Consider the following 22,826-nt stretch of genomic DNA (forward strand, 5'->3'; position numbering starts at 1 on the left):
GAAGATGTGCACTGACAGATGCCTGGAGAACACTTGCCTGGCCAAATTACACTGCAGCAGCAGCTAGAGCTTTCRCTCTCATATTCATCAGCAGGAAAATTCACTCCAGCTCCCTCAGATGCACTCTAATAGGTTCCTTCCTCCCATACCTCTCACTGCCAGGAGGGTTTGCTGCTACTTTCTCAAGACCTCATCACAGCTAAGAGAAGTTAACTGAGTTCAGAAGCAAGTGATATTCAACACTGCCAGACAGAGCTGGTGGAAAGCAAACCCACCTAGAAGCATGCTTAATTCTGTAAATGTAGGTAAAGAAAGGGGAAGAAGCGGGGGCATAAACAAGACAGGGAAGAAAGAGTAAAAAAAAAAAAAAAAAAAGTGAGACCAGCCAGAATCTGCAGATTCATTGCAACATTTCCAGCTGCACTTTGTCAACATAACGGACCCAATCCATACACAGGGACAGTCACTCCAGTGGTTACTTAGAGCAGCAGTATGTACTTAGGCTGGGGTGCAGGGGCACTCTGCAGTCTGGCTTGCCTTGACAGCGATGCAAATTCAGCAGGGCCCCTGTCAGCATTTCATAACTCTCCTCCCCCTGGCAAAGAGCAAAGTGGAAGGCAGAGACATGCCCAGACTTTTCCCATTTCGATTTGACACAGGAAGCAGCTCCTGTGAGTCACTATCTCACTCTCCATTACCCAGCCTCTCCAGCACTCCGGCTTTCAAGTTGCATGTTTCATGCCTGACTGCAGTCATATTTACACTCCTACAGGACACACTACAAGCTATTGGGGAAAAAAGTGGGAATACAGACTTACAACAACTTAACTTCTGGCTTGACAGAAGGTTTGGCAGCTCGGTGGGGTTCAGTGCACTCACATGCTTCCAACATTTACCAGGGAACAGATTTAGCATTCATTTGTATCCACTGCTGTGAAGCACTTCACATGGGCCGCCTGCTCAGAAGTCCCTGCTCAGATCTGAGCCAGTGGAGCGGCACCTGCAATCACAGCTGGGATTCACCCAGGGAAAGCAAACCAGCAACCAGCTGCCACTGCGGTAAGAAGCAAAGGACATTTAAGAGAAGAAAGATTTCACATCTCCTTCTTCATTCCCCTAAAGTCAAATGGACAACTCCTCAGTTGGCTAGAGGAGGAAGTTCAACAGTTCAATTTGTTTAAAAAAACCCCTCTACTATGAAAAATTCTTTTCCAACCTGATCTTTTTTTTTTTTTTTTTTTTTTTAGAGCTGCTTTCCTGAACCTGCAGGTAGCCTGAGGAAGAGGAGCTTGAAAAGCCTGGATTCAATCCTGGTTCTGCACAGCCAGACTCTTACTGTCCAGCACACACACTATCAAGGCTAGAGTTGTACATGGTACAGCTCCTTCCCATACATCTGCAACAAGAAAACTCATCATTATCCAGCCTAAGCTGTTGAGCAATACAATAACAGAGCCTTTCGCTGTAAACTACTCTGTTGTGGCTTTTATATTGCTCCATCTTTGGAAGCCCATGCCGTCTCTGGGGCAARCTTATAGGCAACTGGTCTCCTGAGCTATTGAGTAACAGCTGGAATTTCACTTTGCAAAGCTGCCACTCCACAGGCAGCTGTTCCTAGAGACAACAGGGGACAGTAGCTTTTAAGCGCACTCTCTCCCTTATGGGCAATAGAACAGCAACTCTGCCATCATTAGTTCAGGACACCAGCATGCCACAGCTGAACCTTGGCAATGTCTTATTTTTACACTGTGCCTGCCTTTATTAGTGGGATATCTGCCAGTACTCAGTACATTTGGGGAGGAGGGAAGGAATGGTTAAAGCTCTTATAAAATTTCTGAACTGCTGTGCTCTGAGATCTCTGTATCATAAAAAAATAAAAGAACTACCTTGTGTTTGGTATTCATGAAGCACTGGCATCTTCTTCAGCATATTTGAACAGCAAAGAAATGATAAAGTATCAACTGAAACATTCCAGTTCTGCAGCCTTTGACAGTGTGCACACTTACATTATTTCCACACTGCATAGTCTCCTGGTGGAACTGGCTGCTATTTATCATACAAACTTCAGAGTATTCTTGGGATACAATTCTCTAGGGACCAGAAAACACAGCAGTGCTGGAGAGATGTCTCCTCTTTAATTACACTGCATCCTCTGACAGATTTACAGTTTAGCTGCCAATTGGCTGTCACTGGACAAGGGAAGGAAGTTTAGCAGCAGAAAAAGGTGAAACAGTGGTCCAGGTATTAAAACAAACAAACAAACAAACAAAAAAAAACACAAGAAAAACCTACTATTCCCAGTGGTTTGTCTTGTGGCTGATATTTAATGCTCCAAGGTAGACCACGAGTGATCTCCACATTCTTTATTCCTCGATCTCCCAGACAGAATCATTTGCACACTGGTAGATTTTCTGAACACATTAGTGCTCCCAGAAAAGCAGACATTCACTCCTAACTACTTCATGCAACTCTTCAGAGAGCAAACTGCCTAGKTGTCGTGCTGCTACAGGGCATGTAGAAATTCATACAAGCCTGTATTTCCTTCAGAACGAGCGGCTTAAGATACCTAGCATTAAAGTTTTTATTTCTTTGGGGCAGAAGGGAACGATTGCAAGAAAAGTATAGAATGTTCCTCCCTGATTTAGGAGGAGCCTAAGCACCAACAAATCATATATTTGTMCTAGCAATATTAATCATGTTATTAGACCAATAAAAGCATGCCCGCTGCAATTAGGTGTAGACTGGCAGGTAGTACCTGTCGCACAGAGTTAAGGATCTCAACACAAGAGAAGTGAAGAAAATGCAAACAGTGTGRTCGCAACAGAAAACATAATGGTGCTGTTTTTTCTGTCTCTGTGCCCCTTCCATCAGTATTCTTTTTCTGTTATTTTTACCATTAGTTTATCTCTAACTGAAGTCTCTATCATGCCCCTCAGTAAAAAAGAGGGACAGATGGGCAGACAGGATTGAGAAAATGGAGGTGAAAAGACTGCAGGACAGAGATGATCAGAGCAACAGCAATCAGTCACAAGGCAGTCTGATCTGTGCAAACTGGAAAGCTCTGACTGGCAGAAGGTTCTTAACTTTAGCTGCTCGAGGCTGCTACAACAGTCCAGTCTCAGACCAGCTCCCACTAGTAATTTCTCCCTCAAAACTGTATGGGCTGGAAGGTGAGAACTGGTAGAATCACCACATTGGTCCTGTTTCTTCCAAAACAGGGACATACTCTGCTGCAGCTCTCAGCTAGAGATATGGTGAGAGAAGGTATATCTCTAGCCAAGCAGCATTACCACCCCTCACCATCTTCACTCCCAACAGGATGTGATTCTACGCATGACTGCAATAAGCCTCCAGCTAGTAGGACACACTTTAAAAACTGTTTCCATATTTTCATTCAGAACTGCCTCATGCTGCTCCTTCGACAAACAGAAGCAATGAGTGCTGCTCTTCAGAGAGGTTCAGCATAAAAACATCAAAAATCAGTTTCYGTAGATGCAGAGTCTGCTGGCAGGAAAGGCCTCTTGCAAAAACAGGTATGGCATGCATGGAGAGAAATGATCTAATTGATTCCTCAGTGTGATCTGTCACTAGGTGCAGCAACACATGTGAGAAGTGAATCGTACCAACACCACCAAGCTACTGGTGTTTAACTCCAAGCATCTTCCACTCCACGGGTATTCACTCCAAGTGGCAAAAAGCACAACCCTACCTACCTTAACCAGGCAAGAAGCTGGTCTGGGTCCAGTGTGAAGGGAAAGCAAAAATCACTGTGCTCAGGAAGGCAGCACTTCTTTAGCATGTTTGCTTTGACCTCCAAACTCTCCCCATCATACCATCACAGATGAGCTGTCAAATACCCACTCCTKCTGGATGGCAGGTACCTTCCTGGAGTCCCATAAGACAACGCTGTCCTCGTCCTGAGCAAAATTAAGCACTGTGGAAGTGCTCAAAGTATGCTAATAGAAGAACAGAAAGGTTGCAAACCTTATTATAGAGCTGGGAATGCTGAGCTATCATTCACTCTATGAACCTGGTCTTTGCACCTACTGTGCAGATCCAACAGTGTGTGGTACAAAGCATTCTTACGCATATCCAAACATTTCTTGTATAGTAAAAGCTGCACCACAAGCTCGTTTCTTTTCCTGGAAAAGAAACAAATCTTCTCCCCAAAGCTTTAGGCTGGTATTTATGCCTTCGCAGGCAGTCAGGGTGACTTTATGCCCACTACACACATTCATTTTCCGAGCTGAACACTCAGGTCAGCACAGCACACTGGGTAGCAACGACTACATCTCTGCATGCTCTGAGGAAGGAACGCTTGGCAAAGGAAGACAGTTCACTTCACCTCCACAATAAACTGTTTTTAAGATGGACAAATACCTCCAGTACGCACTAAGCTCAGAGTGCTACTGTGAAGCTGGGAATGGGCAGAAGCACAAATGGGACAGTTGCCTTTTATCACGCACTACTTTCTAAAGCTGCCTTATTATAGAAGTAAGACTGGAAATGTAGCGCTTATTGCTCAGGAACAGGAACCAAGAAAACTATGTTTGTCTCGGCTCTGTCAGCTCCAAATCAGGCAGTTTCATCTTCCCCTCGAATGTCTGTTTTCCCCTTTATAGAACAGGAATTATAACACCCCTACACAAAGCGTTTTAAACCAATAAGGTGAAAAGGGCTCAGAAGGTTTTATTACTATGTTGCACACTCCTCAAGCTCAAGATAGTAGGCAAGTTACAGTTGAAACAGAGACCAACACGAACACAAACCACCTATCCTCCTCCTCTGATCTAGTCACAACCATGGTTGCTAGAGACCTGTGCAAAATTCCTAACCACCAGCTTTCCTCTCTGCAGCAAGCTGCACCGCAGCAAGCTCACAAGCTGCTGCTTGGGGCAAGGATCCTGCCAGCATTGCTCTTATACACTCCTAGCACTCATGAAGGCAATAAACTCCCAGCTGTTCAGTGCCTGCAACAATTAGATTGAGTTACACTGTACGTACAGACCCACCTGGCCGGAGGTGAGAGAGTTCAGATTATTTTAACACATGTCCAGGAGGCATTGCTATAAAGCACACATACCATTCGTACCTAAGCTGCATGCATCAATTAAACCCAAGTAAACCCCCTAGAACGGTGCACTAAATTCTTCCATCTACTGCAGTTTAGCTCCAATCTGTTAAATTTCTTCTGCTCCTACACTTTAACGAGTACTGACATTAAACTGAAAGTCCACAACTCGCAGAGGGAGGCATTTTCCAGACACAATAATAAACTGCAGAGGACAACTGAAGACAAAAGAATATTTTAGTCAAAAGCACTTGCTCTACAACTTACAAGAAATGTCTGAGTCAGCACTGTTGAATTTTCACAGAAAAGCCCGTTACATCTGTTCAATTCCACATTGAAACCTACTGATTGTGAGGACTGGCACCTCGGTATGGGGAGATACGTGGTATATTTAATGAGGATGGGACAAAAGAGTGCATATGGGCCAAACCGAGCTTCCAGCAGTTTTCTGCATCGCTCTGCCCAGCCCCACTCTGCCAAGGGAAGATGCAGAGGAGGCGCTTTCTGACCCAAGGGGCAGCACCCGGCAGGGCATCTTTCCACTTCGCTGTTTGCTGGATACTAACCCGGTATCTTCACAGCTTGCAGGACAAACTGCTTTTCTTTTACTACAGTTTGTGTTCATAGCTTTAAGTCAAACAAATCAAATACCTCCTTTCTCCCATCTAAACCACTTCTGTTTGGCTTCTGGCCTAACRAAGTCCTCACAGATGACTTCTTCAGGATAGTTGCACTACCTCACTGGKGAGTACAACAGCATGACAAAACTCATGGAACTTACCCACTTGCCTACTCCTGCATGCAGCCAATCCACTGCTGGAACTGTTCCTGCAAGCCCCTCCCAGACACACTCCAAAGCTCAGGCATAGTCTAGACACATTTTTGTTCCCTTTTCTCAATAAGTAGGCATCAAAATTCTTAACTACATTTAATCAATGCCACTACCAGATTAAACACTATGAATGATAAAATGGAAAACATTGTCCACATGTTGGGAGTGAAAATTTTAATCGAAGTACAAGACACTAACTTGATCAGTGTTCCTGCTTTCCTGTTGATCTGCCATCGACTGTTTTTCTACAACAAAGCTATGACTTGATGAGGAATAATTTTCTTGCCTTGATCATATAATTTATAGAGAGAGCACCAAAATAAGGGCCACAAAAGAAAAGACCCTTATTACACCTCAACTCCAGATATCAACTGTTTAAAACAAAACAAAACAAAAAAAAAATGAAATATATTTTATCTGCTCAACTCTAACTACAAACAGGATTGATGYTGTTTGACAGAATACAAAAACATCAAATACAAAGCCTGTCCTTCAGTCTCGAGTGTTTGGTGCTAAAGCATATGGCTCAGTTCTAGCACATACAAGACATGAGCGCTGAACATGCCAGAGTAGATTCATAGGCCAACATGCAGGATGTCTAACCACTAAGGGCAATGTCTAATTTTCCACAGTTGTTTTACCRGCTTTGACACTTCAACCAACTTTTAAAACAAACTACTGTCCTAGGACCCTGTCTACCTTAATATCTGCACAGACCCGTAACATTTAATATTAATACAAATRTATCTTTTTCCAGAGTCTGACCAATCTATACATGTTTCAAAGTCCTCTTAACTCAGATATTTTCATTTATCTGGACAGAATTCTTCAGATGTACCAAACAAGCAGAAAATACAGTCCATGGACCCAACAGGCCATGATTCTTTTGATACCTAAGCAGCCTTCAGTGCCAACAGTATGATACTCTCAACACCAGCAGTCAGGTGTTTTAGAGCAATGAAGTATGTCAAAAGTAATGTCTGAACACCAAACAGAGTGAGTCCTTCAGCTACGATTACCATTAAGTCTCTCACGTACAAGCCAGCCTGTTCTGAAAGACAAAGAATCAGGTAAAAAGAAATAGCTTCTCTGCAGATGTTGGTGGTGGGAACACAAAACAAAACAAAAAAAACAAAAAAAAAATCAAGAAAAGACAAAAAGAGTATTGCCAGTGGTTCCCTARAAAGGTTTCCAGAGCCACTTTTTTCTGATTCAGAACCAGAAGTAGTGAACTTTTAGCCAGTATTTATTCTCAGCAACTGCTGTAAGTGGGTCAGCATCTACCCATCACTTCACAGACTTACAGCCAAGCCTCCTGAAACAAAAGACATTGCAAAACCACAAACAGGATGAGAACCTGAATTATCTTTTTATCTGTTAATACTTTAATTAGTCATTTTATCATAGAACACTTAACTTTAAAGAAGCTTATTGGATGCTGCACTTAGTGCAGTATACCATATAGACTGCACACGCCGGCTTCCAAACACGCAAAAGCAAACAGTAAAATTTTAAAAGTTTATATTCCCTCCCACTGGGCCCTTTTAAATTTCTGAGACAGGCAGCCAGTACAGCTGCTAGTCTAATTAACTGAGTGAGCACTTGCCATCAACCACGTATCATCTCAAGAGAGCGGAAATGAATCGTGTTACCCCATTCTGTCAAGTGCAGGCCTGCAGATACTGCACATGGCCCTGAGCACCCTGCTTGCAGACTGTGGCAGCAAGACAGAAACCTCTCTTTAGGTCACATAACACAGCCCTATTCTACTGCCTCACCATAAAACCTGTGCCTGTGACAAAAGTCCCAGGGGGAAAGGAAGGCACTGAAGCATGTGTGTTTGTCTGGATTGAGTGAATAAAAGGTTAGAACAACACAATCTAGTCATAAAATAGCAAGGGCATCAAATCACACTTGGGGCAGGGGGGAAGGAACCTTGCCTAAGCAAGAACCAACTACAGTCAAACCTACTTCACCAGGGAAATGAAGCTGAGTCCCACAATGAAATTTCATTAACTTAATAATTATGCTGATTGTCAGCTATGGCTCTATCTGCACAGCCACATACATCTAAGAGGGGTTCACAGTATTAACCTTTCAGACACTACTTGCTACCATACAGACCGAAATCTGTTATTTACAGAGCAGTAATCTGAAAATACAAGATGCTGCAAACCTTGCAGTATTTTCTCRTCAGACAGGTGCAAACAGAAATCATGTACGCTGAGAAACGTCTCATGGCTCCAACTAAGACATGCCTTGCCTGGACAAAATCCAGGATCAGGACTAGATTGGATCCTGATGACAAACCCACAGAATGAATACAAAGTACACAATAAAGATGTCATCACACATCACTTGGGACAGTGAGAAGTTGATTTTCAGCACCAACAAAAAATGTAGAGCCAAATATAGTTAAATGAATATTACTCTTCTGTTATGATATTTATTTCATGTCTGAAAAGCCTGGAGGATCTACAATTGATTAGGATTCTGGTTTCCTGAGACAAAATATCTGGTTTATAGACAGCTGGAGAGTTTCACCTCATCACAGATGTGCACATGCACATAGCTTCTTTTGTATTTAGTTCCTCTAACCAGATGTGCTTCCCTGGAAGACAAGCTCCCTCCATCCTGATCTCTGTTGATCTCATAAATCTACTTTCAGTATCTAAGGGGTAATGATCAGGAGCAAGTGATTTACTGCATTTGAACAAGTTATCAGCTGAGTTACTGACCACAGAGGGACATTAAATCTATCCCAACYGCAAAGTAAAATGCGGCGCCTTAAGCTAGCTTGGTAACACACTCATTGTTCACTTGGCAACAGTGAGAGCAAAAAGAGAGCACGCAGACAATTCATCAGAGCCCAACCGACAAGGGGAGCTTGTTAAGTCACCTGCTTACACCAAGAGTTTTCAGAATCACTTCAATCATTCTTTTCCTATATTGCACATCCTTATGTTGCCTCTAGCTTCAATCAGATGTTGACAAAAATATTCAATTGCATTAGCAGCTGAAGGACAAAGGTAGCATGCCTTGGTAGCAGACTTTCTCACGCTACATAATGGACGAGAAAATTATTTTCAAGTACTCAGTCTCCTCTCACCCACCATCATACCTGAGATATATAGATATACACATACACACACCTGTATTCACTTCTCCCTAAGGAGTTTTGGTATTGTATTTGATTCCTATACTTATTTTTTCTGCTCTGCTACCTAAGGYGAGGCCAGTGAAGTGCACTTTCTAAATAGAAAGTGAAGTGTTTGACATGGTTCTCCAATCCAAGAAACAACGGAAAACCACGTTTCAAAGTTAACTGCTGATTTTTTCCTATCTTGCGAGTCAAAAGAAAGAGTCACTCTCCTACAATGTTATGTTACTGATGTACAGTACTGCAAAGTATTTTTACTCTTTAAAAGTTTTAAAGTGTTCTTAAAGGCTCTTAAGAAAATGTAATTAAAAAAAGTCACAATGGTTTTAATCAGTTACATGTGACAAAAAACGGGTAATTTTTTTTTTTTTTTTTTTTTTTTTTTTTTTTTTTTTTTTTTAACTACAAGCACTAATGACTTCTGGACTTTCTTCTGTGAAAAGAGAGCTAACTGTTTATTTTTGATTTTTCTTTATAGTAGAACTCTATTTAGACAGATTATGTCCACGTTAGATACAGAATTGAGCTAATACACAACTGCCCACTGGAGAGGTACATCAGTTCTTACAGGGTAGTAGCACAAGATAGTTCAAGCTAGTTACAACTACATGAAGCTTGAGCTGGCAAATTATTAACCTGGCATCTCCTAGTAAACCTTCCCGAGCTTGGCTCTGAGATATGCAATCTCAAATGTATTCATTCCTCTCCTCCTTTTATTATTATTAYTTTTTTTAAAACATAGAAGCATCCACTTGTTCAGTTGTAGCTGACAAAGCTTGTAGACACTCAGTAGATGGATGAGATAACACAATTTCTAAATTTGGCAACCAAAACTGAAGCCACAATAAAAAGCATTATCCCTAATCAAAATATAGGAAAAAAGTAAAACTGTGTAAAAAGCCAAGTGTTCTCTTCCTACGTATAACATAATGAAGGCCAAAAAGGGAAGCTATGCCACTTGGCTGCACTTACTTCTATAGGCTCAGTTTCATTCAGAATTACTCTAACAAGCACCAAAATRTCCTGAGCATTAAAAGGCTTTTGAAATCTTGAACTGACATTTTACAACTACACTGGCAAAAATACAGCGGCGACTACTCATATTAAGATATTTAATTTTGCTCTCAATTCCTTTTAGCTCCTCCCTCAAGAGTGAAAGCAACATTTCTCTCCTAGTCCATTTACTTTAGCAAGCTGATTCCTATTCCTCCTACTCCACCCCACCAGGCTTGCATCTTCGTGCAAAGTGCCAGGACCTTTCTCCTTGTGTTGCTTATAACCCAGCCTTAATAGTATCATCTCAGCATTAAAGAAAATGTTTGTGATAACAGTGCTGCTATCCATTAAGAAGAAAGAGTTGCTCAAAGTAAGCTTTGAGGGAAATACAGAAGAGCAGGACTATCTTACAGAAAAGGTGTTCAACACATGTACTGTTTTTATCATATAACATCACTGTTATAAAGACTACCAGTAACTACTGTACATTTCTTTGAAAGACACTGCAGTTTCCCCTACACTCAAAAATCCTGTTACACAGCCTTTATTACCCTGACTAGCAGTCATTTTGAGCACATGCATAATCATTTATTATGGATAGGGACACACTCAGAAAGACAGTTTAACCCAGGTCAAACACTGCTCTAACTTAGCTAATACAGCATTTATTGACAGGTAAGGCACTGTAGAAGTCTAGCTCTGAAAATACTACTCCAAGTTGYAGCAGAAAACCCATTAGTGCAACATAAAACAAATCAGGCTGACTCCTGATTTTTGATCGAAACCCATTTTCCCATCACCTAGACTTTATTTGCCTAAATCAACATTTTCCTGACTATTTTTTAAAAAAAATAACAGCCACCAGTTCTCCAGTGCTATGTAAATGAAGGAAGTTACCTTGCATGACAAAATTTCCTTGTCAGCAGCAAGATCCCTAGAGGAATTAAACCATCCAAGTCATTAGAGAATTTTGATTATTATTTTAAATACCAGGTCAGATGATCACAGAACCCATCCGATATCAAAGGGATTAACTGCTGCTTTAACAGCCAACATTGGCTAGCTGAGTACCACAGCAAAAGTTRTATGGGCTACAATATCTGATGCTAATGAGCAATGACACGTACTGGTTTTAAAGAGCCAAGGCTTGGCAACAAAAATTTTTGAATTCTTTCTGAAGAGATCTATATTTGACTTTACAGACAAGTCAACATTGGGCTACTGAAGAAAGATCACAGAATCGCAGAGTGGTTGAGGTTGGAAGGGATCTCTGGAGAGCTTCTAGTCCAATACCTCTGCTCAAGCAGGGTCACCTAGAGCACCTTGCACAGGATTGTAGCCAGGCGGCTTTTGAATATCTCCAGAGGAGGAGACTCCACAACCGCTCTGGGCAATCTGTTCCAGCGCTCTCGTCACCCTCACAGGAAAGGAGTGATCAAAAGATGATCAAAAACTATCAAAATTAGAACCAAGTAKAAGATGGAAAATATTTACATCCATGTTTTTTCTAAGGTATGTTTAGAGTAAACTCACTGCCTCCTGGGCAAAGCATTTAATTGCACAATGCATCTAACATGCAGCACATTCCTTAAGTCCTCAGAACTAACAGTTCACCTCTCCTTCCTAGAAGGAGGCTATGTAGCAAGAAGGTCAGCTGAAGATCCATGAACTTRTACACTTGTACTCCTCAGAGGCTGCATCTCTGTGTTCAGAGGAGAGGTACAACTGCCCCAAACAGGACGCTGCAAAATAATTGTGACCATAAGCCCCTGGCAGAAGACCAAATTTACTGACAGCAGGACAAGTTTTGGGCCCTGATATCCTAGTTTTTCATGCCTTCTCATTGCTCAGCCTGTTGGCCATTCTGCTTTACTGTGAGCCAATACGTTGTCCCTGACCTTTACTTTTCACAGTCCTCAAAGAGTCTGAAAAATTAATATTCAGGCAACTTCAAGCCTTCACGATGAGCGGGAAGAGCCAGCAGAGAAACAAGGAACCTCTGGCCCCAACACAAGCAGCGCAGGAGAGCAGGAGTAAACAGAGCACTCAGCCTCCTGCATAGTAATGGCCAACCAAAGAGCATCAACAAACCTTAGGGACTTACTGTGTCATATCACCTCTGCTATTATTTAACACAATGCATTGAGAGGCAGCATGGAAAGAACAAAGACAGACCTGGAGCCCCTAAAGCCTCTCTCTACTTACATATGCAGGGCAGTAATAAAAGCTCCAAAGCAGGCTGAGCTGGGCTTTTTACATCCTCCTTCAATCCAGGTGTTCATGACCCAGTAACAGAGCCATATTAAGTACTGCCTTCTCAGYTTCATTTAAAAGGATTTTAACACACCATCAATCACACCATCACTTTTAAGTGGTTTTAGTCATTTAACGGGAATCCAAAAATCAGATGAATAACTATTACAGTCACGTTGTCTCCCAGCTTTAGCAGGGGTTATGGTTCAGTACAGTCCAGTCTACTGAAGCACAGTTTGCACACCAAGAACACACACAAACACACACACACACCAGCCCACCATAGAATTCAGCTGAGTATTAATTATGTGAACTGGCAGAAGATTTTAACAAAACAGTTTATTTTTCTGATTGTGGGCATCATTAAGATACAGCTCCTGCCCTACCTCTACATACAGGGTGCTGTTACAGTAAGCGCTGCCGTCTTCAAATTGCAGAATGTGGGCAAGCATGGAGACAGGCCTCTTAGGAGTGTCAGGCTGCCAGACACAAAGCTGATAAGCAGGTCTTCATATGTCAAAGGATGTCTTGACATTTTAACCTACAGACTCAAGCACCCTCAAGATCACAATTGCTAAGAACATCAACACTATAATAACACTTACTTGCACAGTATGCACTTTTGAAAAAAGCTAAAGAGCCTTTRCTGAAATAATCAGCATTTTTAGCCCTTCTGGGGCTAGTATGAGGCCATGTCCCAGCATGGATTTACTGCTCCTGTCCATTAATTCCACAACCACACATGCAAGGTTAAACAACTCTCACTCAAGAAAAACTTCTGTTTTTTAAGCAGTAACAAAAAATAGACTGAGGCTTTTGCACTTTACCTTTCTTTTACCATTACAACTTACTACAAACATCTTACTATTCTGAAACACAGTGAGCAAAATCCCCACTCCCACAGCAAGACTGACACATGTATRGCTTAAAATAGAAGCAACAAATGCAGTATTTTGACTGGAAGGCCTGACTAGTGCGCAATTTCTCCAGTCTTCCTTACTGCACAACTCCTCCACCACCCTGGCCCACACCCACTAAGCACTGCCATCACTATGATTACCAACTGCAGAAAAACTAAAAGTTCGCAGTCCATTAACTTCTTGTTGGATTTCCTGACTGGCCTCTGCTCTTAAGAGCAGCAACTCCTCAATATTAATCCCAGGCCAGTCCTTTTGTTTAATTGTTGCACTGATAAACTTCTGTAGGTCTAAGAAGAGGAGAGTTTCCTCATGCAGAAAATGAAGCCTCAAGGGTAGGAATCAAGACAGAATTTGTCAAGTTTTAAATACAAAATGAGACCTTTGACCCAGTCTTTAGATGATTCTTGAAGCTCCAGGTCACTAGAATCACAGAATCAGTAAGGTTRGAAGGGACCTCTGGAAATCATCTAGTCCAACCTCCCCGCTCAGCAGGGTCACCTACAACATGTTAGACAGATAAGCTGAACTTCTCTATAGTAAAAACTGTTGTATTTTACCACTTTATCTCTACACAAAGTAGTCTCATGCTACAGCATCTTTCACAGAAGTACCCTGTTCAGATATAAAGACTAGAGAGAGAGAGAGAGAGAGAGAGAGAGAGAGAGAGAGAGAAGAGCAAAGCCGTGTAGGGGAGAACAAATCTCTTCCATAGTTTACTATAATGGTTAATCCTCTGATGAAATAGGGTAAATAATTTGCAGTTTAAATTTGGTTTCAGTGTCTAGTTATCAGGGTTTTGTTTCTTTTTTATTGCTTTGTCATTTTATCTTCTCAAGCATGCTCAAACACTAAGAAATGTACCTAGGTTTTCATTTTAAAGAATTAAAGATGCTGAGATCTCAAYACCATTTTCACCAGCCTCTCATAACTGAGGCTCTTTTGTCCTCTCTCTGTTATTTCAATATCCTATTTGAAACAGACACAAGCCAAGACAGCAGAGTATATGATCACAGAATCACCTTCTCCATCTGCTAATATTTCAAGGGCCAAATAAACCTTTTTAGCTGAAGAAACCTAGCATAAAGCTGCCAGTCAATGCTTGTTGAGTCATGACTTTCCAAGACACGACCCTCCCCCTGCCCCTTTTGCAGGCCAGCACCTGCTTTCTCATGAATTGCATTGCCTGACAGGTTAAAAAGCAATTCAGATCACATTGCCTCATCTACTTCAAGATTTACCCCTCCATCTGTCTTCCAGTAACCTGCAAAATTTATCAGAAATTCATATGCCCTTCCAGATCACTGACAAATGCACCCTGCAGAACTGTGCTTCATAGTCATCCCCTAATGAAGCAAACTCTAGACATCTTGCTTCCTGGTCATGCTCCATGGTAAGTGCTTTGTCGCATCATTTATTCTTGGTATCAGCAGCATTATTACTGATGCTCATTGAAGCTCCAAAAGAAATATTAATATGTACCTATAGAACTTTAATGACCATTGTCACACAAAACTAACACGCAAAGGTTGTTAAATAGCTTTTCACGCACTCTGAAAAGTATYCCAGGTGTACAGGCAAGCTGTAACACATGAAAATCAAGGAACAATACTTGGAGAACSCATGGGGAAGATCTCAAGCCAAGTCAGCAATCTGAAAGACTTCTGAAGTCTCATACTGTGCTAATGTTCAAAGGGCTCTCAAAGTTCTTCTTGGCAATGGGAATGCCTTTGGCAATGCCCTTAGTTCCTAAAATGCCTCTGCTAAAGAGTAACCTAGTTCATGCAGTTTGCTTGCTTTAGCTAAGACAGAGTACTTGATGCTAAACAATCTGAAGCAGGAATAGCAAGTTCTGAAATTGGCTTGTAAGTGTAGCCTGCAATGTGCTATTTGATCACATCAGCAATTTTGGGGCAATGAAGTGCAGAAAAGTGACAGGAAAACAAGGCTCAGCTCTGAAAATAGGATATATCCATGTTTGCTCTCAATTAACAATGCTAATAGCGTGTAAACACATTCTTCATTTTGCAACCGTGGTAACTAACATCAGATAACTGCCAGAGAAACACTGATTAGAAGGAATTTATGAGCATGCAAGTATATTCTTTCTCCTCTGCAAGATCCACCATCCACTAGTTGATCTCTCCAATGCAGAAAAGAGCCCAAGCTCCCAAAACCACAGAACATTTGGAGGAAAAATCCTCTTTCCATAGCCTTGATGTGCTGCATATTTCTAAAGGAGGAGGAAAAAAAATGCCCAGTCTAACAAATACTATGTTCCTCTACCTTTTTTGCTTGCTTTACACATAACAGACATAAAATAGAGCAAAAATCCAATTAAGTTCCTACAAACAGGTCACCTCCAACTCCCATATACTTTCTAAAAGACTGCCAAGGAGTTCTCAAACAGATCTGGACCTAGTCCAATCTGAAGTACTTTCTGGTGCTCTAAAGCCCTTGGAATTTCAAAAGGGCAAATTATTCATCAATGTCCCCTACAAAGATGTGTTCTTCAATGTTGCAAGCACAAAATGCCTTTTTGCTATGAGTGGGCAAAATGATTTATTTAGTGTATATATACATACATAACCTCTGAAGCACTGAAATCCTTTTGACAGAGACATGCAAATACAAGGATTATGTAGACAGACCACAGGCACAAGACTGGATCTTACTGTACTTCCACAGTGTGTTGGGGGGGGGGGGAAGCATAGCTTCAGATGAAGTTTCATAAATCATGAATATATATAAATACATACCTATAATATTTTAACATTAAATGCTTTTCTTAGAAAGCTGATTACCCCTTTCAAACACATATCTTCCTACTCCTGTAGATTGATTATGACACTAAACTAGAATAAGACAATATACGTCTTGCTTCACAGCTATTGAGAAACTCCTAACCATGATTAGATTAGCTTAGTTCCACCCAGATCAAAATGATTTCTGSGATGTTCATACAGCACATTTCATCTAGTATATCTGCATTATTTATGGCATTTACAGGAGAAGAATTGAAGGCTTTTATAAACTAAGACACAAATCAATACGAGCTCTTAGCAGATGGGGTCTTAGTAGGGTTCCACAGCAGCATTGTTTCATACTGAGCAAACCCTTTCAGCTGAACTGCTGACAATACAGAAGGAAAGATTGGCTTAGAAAGTCAGGATTAGATGCACCCACAACACCTAGCACTTCAATGAATACTGTACCTGCCTTGTATAGAGGCCAAACAATCAAGGCTAAGTTTTCTATTAAGTGAAATGTCATATGCAAAGTGATTTTACAGACCATATCATTGCTTCACAAAAAACAGACTGCAAACAATACAATAGCTCTGTTTCATTTCCCTCCCCAAGCTAAGATAAAAAGCTGTAACACAGATGGCTTTCCCTGTCAGGGGCACCATGCACTGGGGAAGAAACGGATGGGAGGCATACTCAGTCTGGCGCTTACAGTCCGATAAGCAGTACACCCCAGAGAAGACGCTTCTCAGTCTCCACTGTGTTGGTGCTTGCTGTAGGCAGCACAAAGAGGGCAGAAGTAGTGCCTGAGACCAGCACTGGGCAGGAAAATCAGCTGGAGCCACAGACTTAGTTCCTCAGTGAGGGAGTTCCTCACTTCCAGACAGATGGAAGTCAGTCTCCACAGCTAGGCCAGCATGGCATGGCAGATGACAACGGGATATATCGCTTCAGATAACACAACTTCAATTCACACTGGACAGTCCTCAGATGGATGTGCCTCACAAAGAACAAATCATTATTTGATGCATTTAAAGCTGAGATCTCTCACTCTGATACATTTGTTTTCCTAACTTGTGCACTCGATGAGAACTGATGACAGYTCATTTCAGATTTAGTGAAGGTTTGTCTTCAGAAAGTTGCTCAAAAACAACATTTTGAATGTTTATTTATAGAGCAGTGCCTGAGGACCTGCAGTTGCCAAAACGCAAAAGGAATGAGTGATAACTGGAACTGGAGGTTCCTTCAGAATAATCTCCAACAGAAAAACTGAATTATATATCTGTTCAATTCTCTGCTTTGCAAAGACTAAGTAAAAGGATTTGTCCTCTTAAAATGTCATATTTAGTTTTTTTTTTTTTTTTAATTAGAGAACTCTCAGAAGATCCCAACAACTCTCAGCCATCTTTAACTGACAAGCAATAGGACACTGAACTTAAAGACCTATCTTCTGAACTGTTACTTCAGCTATTATAGTAGAATTGGGGCTAGGAAGGAAGGAAAGAAAAGACAAAAAATAGCTAGTCTTAATTAAAAATAATACCTAGCTCAGTTGGCATGGTTTTTACTTTCATGAGATTTATGAGTTCATGATCTTGACAGCTCTCCATGAGCTCTTTCTGAAGAGGAAAAAAAAGATGACTGAGGCTCTAAAGTCAAATTATGAGAGAAGAAAAATCTTCCATGGTTAATCGCTGTGTTCCCTCTTCTCTCCACCACTGTTCAGTACTCCAGCAAGCAGCACAGCTTTCTTCCATCCCCAGAACTGAGCAAAGGGATGTAGAACAGGAGACCTAGCTTACTGGGAAATGTAGTCTTCTTTCTTGGGACATTCTTATTCTAAATTACCAAGGACAGTGTTTTCTATTCATACACAAGAAGCAGCAAAAAGACCAGAGGAAGGCTTGGAGGTCTTCTCTTCTGAATGCAAAGCTGATGTGGATCAAAATGACTGTAAGTGACTCCTTTGCATAGTAATGACACCTTACAGACATCTAGCATGTGATTTCAGCCTTCTCAACTGAAAAATAATGCTAAATTCAACAAACTACATGCATAACCCAGATCTGTGATTATAAGATGCAATCCTTCAACCAGGAAGGAGTGGGGTGGTGATGTTGGCATGTTGCCTTGCCYTTGGTAAAGACTTTGAAGCAAATAGCCAATTCCTGAGAAGTTGCTGACAGAGATACAATTTACGTAAATATAAAAATTGCCTTATTAAGTCAGATAACAAAGGCCAACTCAGTGACCTGACTTTGAAAGTGGCTAGAAATGGAAGCTCAGGGAACAGTACAAAAACAGGGCAAGTATAAAGTGATATTGCCTCAGAAACAGCTCTCATTTCCAGCCACCAGTTCAAGATGATACCTGAGATGAAGGTGATAGATACATGACCACTAACCCATGATGGATTCTTCTTCCATTAACTTGTAATAATCATTGCTTTAAATTCACACATCTTTTTAGGCATTCCACAGCTTAACTACAGTTTGCATGAAGCAGTATCTCTCTAGTTTGAACTTGCTATCTGATTTTTTGATGTCCACTTCTCATGGCTCCCCTTCATCTTCTCTGTGATACTTATTATACAAGACTCTTTCATTCTTTCTCACTGTCATTTATCTTCCGGACTGAAGACCTGTAGTGTACATAGATGCTCATCATAAGGCACTTGATTCCATACCTTCAGTCATCGTGCCTTTCCCCYTTTGAACTTTTTTAGTCACTCTCTACCTTCCCAAATTTTCCAAATTCTAGATATATGGCAAATAAAATAACAATTAATACATGTTAATTAATACATCCTTGCTTCTGGAGATAAATTCCAGTTAAGAAAGGAACTCCACTTTAGACACAGAAAGTGAGGGATTTTAAATACCTCAGCTAACACTTTGACTGGACCATATTGCATCTTGAGAAGTATAGCAGCACAGTATAGATACATAATATATAGAGAGGTATAGCAGTTAAAAAAAACCCACTAACTTTACACCTGAGCCACTGTAACATTGCTGTGGGAACATTAGGCTGTATGTAAATTCACAAGCTTAATGTTGCAAAAGGTAGGGGTTAGTTTGTGCATGTACATGCAGGGTGGTTGCACAGGCAGTTAGCTTTAAGGCATTTAAGACGACTCTGGCAACATCATATTTCATGATGAAGGGAGCATGAACTAGCATCCGTTAGAGCCTAGGGCAATTCTTACAATGAGAAATTAAAATAGCTTTATCTGAAACTTTCCTTGAATTTCTCACTGTTGGCCTCCCTCAAGTTTAAGGTTACCATAATTTTGATGCTGAKCAGCTTCTTGAGCTTCCATCTTGTAGGTCTTCAGACAAAAAGGCTCTTTTGGGTATGGTCAGCAACTGCAAAGGTATTCAAGAAAGAGGAAAAACCTGCACAGCGCTTGCCTCCAAGTCTGCCCTGAGGCTTCGGCAAAGTAGAGAATACTGAAATTTTGTTCAGATTTTTACATTTTCCTAGACATTTCCAACAGAAGCAGAAAGCTGGGTTCAGCACCCTGGACAAATTCTTGTTTGATAACTCCATAAACTTGCCACCCTAGCTTCAATTCAGGTATTTCTTGCCCTAGACTGCTGCATGGCAAGCCGGTGCCCAGCTAGTATCATTCCTACATTTGTAAGGAAGCCCCAAATGCTCCTAGGAAAAAAGGCAATAAAATTATAAAGCAGAGGTCAAAAGAAAATATAGACATTTTTCCTGAGGCTAGGAAAACGTAGGCTGTGCTAAACAATGTAATAATTAAATTGAAGAGGAAAATACCATTGTAATTAACATACAAAGAACCAGCACAGCCTAGCTAATCTCATCATGAAGAGATTGAATAAAGTAGTATGCTTTTTATGGAGCAATTTAATCTGGCAAGCAATTAATCGTGAGAGCACTAAGTCAAACGAATAGATTTCCCTTTAAGGAGATCACATTCATCATTTGTAATGTATTCTAAACTGCAATTTGTTAGCCAGCCCCTGAATTTTACAGAAGACATTTACAGTCTTCCCTTGGTGGAGAAGTGATCCTTGACTGAAAGGAAGGAGTGGCATCAGTCTTAAAACCATCTACTCTATTAACGCTAATGGGCTCCAAAGCATTGATACAGGAAGAAAATAACTTACAAAAAGATACTACAGGTTTTTACAAGCTTTATACTTAAAAAAAAAAAAAATGCAGTGGTATTTACCRGACTACTAAATCATGTCTTAATCCATTAACTGGATTTAAGAATTTAACCCTTCTTGAAATTGCCTTGGAACAGATAACATTACTACTGTGGGAGGAAAAAAATATGTATAATATATACATACACACACACACACTCCCTGGCTCACCAAGCACCTCAGCAGGCATCCCGCACCTGGTGTGAGCCTAGGACTTCCTGGCTCTCTCAGTCCTCTCATACACTTGGGTACAAGATAATTCTTGCCTAACTAGTTTGAAATGGTACTAGATCAGTTTGGTTTTCTACTTGATGACAAGACTGTCCTAGAACCTCAGTGCTCTCAACTTCCTTCTCTACTTCCAACTTTTTTCCATTTGTGACTCTCCATGTACACTTGCTCTCATGACATTGCCCTTTACCTTCAGAAGCTATTCTGCCTTTTACATTACTTTAACAGCCATTCAGTTCTCACTTTGCTGGACTGAGCAAAACACAATCAAAGTGTATTTTCTGTGAAAATGATTCCTGTTGCTTGCCRTTGTACCAGTCTCCATCCAAGTTCATCTTTCTAGAACATGAATTTGAGGCCCCCTTCCTTTCCTAGCAAAGGCTTTTTCTGTTGGATATTTTCCCATCTCATTGTGTAGAGGGTATCACTGTTCTGCTTGGGTCAACCATTTGGATTATGAAGACCAGCAGGCTGAGAGGAATCAAAGCTAGTATCTTCTAGGTGTCCTTAGGCCCAGGCTGCTTCCCCTCCAAAAACAGCAAACACCCAATTAAAACAAACAAACAACACACAGTCAGGAAAAAAAAGGCTCTGAGAGCCATACCATTCCCTGCAAACTAAGTCCTAACAGGGACTGCTGAACTTTATCCAGAGATAAGTGGTAAGATTTCACTTTATCTAGAAACTGAATTCTCTGAATTCAGCTGAGACTTCAGGCCATATGTGAAGAAAATAGTGCTAGGGACATACAGCTTCTACCAGTGCCTTCCTGCCCCAACATCACTCAGAATCAATTCAAAAGACAGATTTTTGCTGGCTGTTGAACTGTTCTTCCAACAGAATAATGACAGGATGAGACCTATGCCTGGCTGCTCTCGGTCCTCTTCCATCCTGATAATTTCCCTTGCTCGGCTCAGATTGAAGGCTTGAATGCAAAGTAGACTCATGACAAATTAAAGCTAAATAAACAGTCCTGGAGATAAAGTGAGATAAAAAAATAAAAACAAATAAAGAAGTGTTGTATTCCATATCAGATTCAAGTATCATTGCCTCATCCAGAAGTCAATTAAAACAAAACCCAGATTAAACTGATTATGATTAAATCCTGCTTTGCTGCATCATCAAAAGGCTGGGGGCAGAGCAGAAAGGAAGAATTTATAAAAGTAAATTAACTAATACAGATTTTGATACTCCAGAGGGAGGGAGGCGCAGAGTGGAGAAAAGTAAAAGATGGCTATACTTGAGAAAACCTCCTGAYAGCTAAGCCTTTAAATTTCTCAGGCCTGAACTTAAGTGTACAAAATTGTTTCCTGTTGTCTTCCTGCTATATAATATCATACTTACAATTAGACTAGTAACACATTAAAATGACAGCAAGTGCAGGCACAATTCATTTAACAATTAATCTACCCTAGCTATCATTTTCACTTGTCATTAACTGCCTCTTAAATGCCCTCAATTTCGTATAACCATAGACTCTTTCTTTAAACATACACACGGGGGAATATGCCATTATAGGCATTATTCAAAGAAGCGCTTTCTGTCCCCATCATCAACCACAGTATTAATCATACTGAGAATAGTTTCTTCTCACAAATTACTGAGTTGCCTAGTTGGATCTCATCAGCAGGATCCAGTTTACTGACAAGTTCTGACATCAGATAATACTGTGCATTTGCAGCAAAGCATACTGCAAGTCCTCTAGTTTTCACCCCTTATTGATCTTTCAGTGAGAAAGGGGGGAAAAAAGGAAAAGAACAATGGGAATTTATTTAAATGAGAAGTGTTTTGCTCAGCATCTTTAGCAGTTGGACCCAGAGTTAACATAACACAGAGCACTCGAAAAAGGGCTTTTTTTTTTTTAAAAAAAAATGTAATGTAAAATGCTCTTAAAACTCCAAACTTCCATGTATTCTTAGGGTAAGMTAAAATCATATTAATGACAGAATCATAGGACCACAGAATTTTTAGGTCAAAAGTGACATTTGGAGGTTATCTAGTTCAACCATATACACAACAYAGGACTGATGTTAGGCAAGGTTGGCCATGATTTGTCCAGGCAAGTTTTGAGTACCACCAAGGATAGAGATTGCACAACCTCCTTGGGCAACCTGTTCCAGCATCTGATCACTCCTGTGGGAAGGGTTTGGGTAGTAGCTCCCTTACTGCAACCTGTGACTACTCCCTCTTATTTTAATTCCTGGCCAAACTTAAGATCTTGAAGCAGTTCTTTGTTTTGTGGCTCTCCATTCCTGAAACAAGTTTATGCTAAGAGTAGAAGTCAGCAAACAAGAAAAACAGGCATTACCCAGTGAGAATTGCACAGTCTGCCTTTGTTCCACCAACAAGGCTCAAAAGATCACACATGGGCTAGCATCATAGCAATCATAGCTTTCAAATGCTAACAAACAAAGAAATTGGGAGACCTATCACATTCT

General features: G+C 40.8%; 1 protein-coding gene across 2 annotated transcripts in view; it reads right to left on the reverse strand.

Moving 5' to 3' along the window:
* The window catches only part of ARMH3 (armadillo like helical domain containing 3), a 133,802-nt gene that overhangs the window by 37,568 nt on the left and 73,408 nt on the right, over positions 1-22,826 (reverse strand). The gene's annotated exons all lie outside the window — the stretch shown is intronic.

This window comes from Rhea americana, unplaced genomic scaffold (assembly GCF_003343005.1).
Source record: "Rhea americana isolate MKP2758 unplaced genomic scaffold, rheAme1 scaffold_24, whole genome shotgun sequence".
Classification (NCBI taxonomy): domain Eukaryota; kingdom Metazoa; phylum Chordata; class Aves; order Rheiformes; family Rheidae; genus Rhea; species Rhea americana.